Here is a 1712-nt window from a genome sequence, read left to right as displayed (position 1 = left end):
TATATATATATATATATATATATATATTGGGTCATCCCATAAATAATGCGGTTTTTTAATACTTCTTTTCACCATCAACATCATTATCATTTAACGTCCACCTTCTGTGCTAGCATGGGTGGGACAGTTTCACAAGAGCTGACCAGGCAGAAGCCTGCACCAGACTTCTGTGACTGTTTTGGTAGGAGTTTTACAGCTGGATGCCCTTCCTGACACCAGCCACTCAACAGAGTGGACTTAGTGCTTTTTATGTGGCACAAGCACAGGCGAGGTCAGTTTTGGCAAGGTTTTTACAGCTGGATGCCCTTCCAAATGTCAACCACTTTACAGTGTGGACTGGGTGCTTTTAAGTAGCACCTACACTGACAGGGTCACCAAGTACTTGCAAGAAAAAGAGAAAAAGCTTTCAAGAGGGGAGAAGGCATTGGAGGAGGTGATATTGTGTCAGATGATGAAAGGTTATAATGAGACAGAGAGACAGAAACAGGTGTCTTGTTGTAGAGGAAGTACAAGGCTATCCAGCCAGACAAAGAGAGAGAGAGAGGGAATATAAGTGGCAGGATATTGCGAAGGGAGTGTGATTAAAGAGTGGGGAGATGAGTGGTGAAAACCTGGGTATATAATGAGTTGGTGGGGGCTACCGGATAGCATTGATACAGAGGAGCAGGGCTGTGAGAACAGGAATGGGAAGTGAGAGCTAGCCATTGTGTATTAAGGAGGAAATGTGAGGAAGAGAAGAGATGTGGAGATGCAGATTGGTTTGTTGGGGTAGGGTGAGTGAAAAGTTTTCTTGTTATGTGTGAGTGGAACACACAGGTTGAGGGCTCACAGATAGCAATAATACAGGGAGACACGGCATGTGGGTGGAACACACAGGTCAGGGGCACAGGGCCAAGAGGACAGGATTGGGGAATGGGAAGTAAAAATAATACATGAAGTGGAAATGTTGAGGAAGAGAAGAGATGTAGAGATGTAGTTTGGCTTGTTGTGGTAGAGTGTATGAGAAGTTTTCTTGTGTGGGTAGGACACACAGCACTTCTAGAACTAAGTTTTGCTGATGTGGGTGGGTCTTCTTTACAACTCTATATTGCCTGACATCTTGGTTTGTTGTCATTTCCTCCATGAGGCCCAACATTCTGAGATTGGTCCTTATCACTTCATCCTATGTCTTCTGGGTCACTCTCTTCTGTGGGCACCATCCACTTTCGGTGATTGGCACTTCTTTACGCAACTGTCCTCATTCATAAGCATCACATGTCCAAACCAATGTAGTCTTCTCTCTTGTATGCTACATTTGATTCCTCTTATGCCCAACTTTTCTCTCAATACATTTGCACTTTGCCATACATTTGCACTGATGTTGCATATCATTTTTCTAAAATACGATAAACAAAGTTCTTTCTTCATCTAAAATATACTCTCCTTCATTTTCTACAATGCTCTTCCATCTATCTGGTAGACTTGCAAGGCCTCTCTTCCAAAATTCACTTTTCTGTGATGAAAAATACTCCTTCAGTATTGTTCTGACCTCATCTACAGAATTTTTCAAGCTGAGAGGATGTAACCTCTGTCTGACTTTTTTCTCTTTTTCTTCTCTTTTTCTCTGACCCCTGATGATGGATTAAATCCGAAACGTTGGATATTCCACTTCTCACCGCAAGTTCACTATACCCTTTTCACTTTATACTATATTTTTTCAAGTCTTGCTGACG

This window comes from Octopus bimaculoides, chromosome 5 (genome assembly GCF_001194135.2).
Source record: "Octopus bimaculoides isolate UCB-OBI-ISO-001 chromosome 5, ASM119413v2, whole genome shotgun sequence".
Taxonomy (NCBI): domain Eukaryota; kingdom Metazoa; phylum Mollusca; class Cephalopoda; order Octopoda; family Octopodidae; genus Octopus; species Octopus bimaculoides.
The sequence above is the reverse complement of the archived record's forward strand: the minus strand, read 5'-3'. Positions refer to the sequence as shown.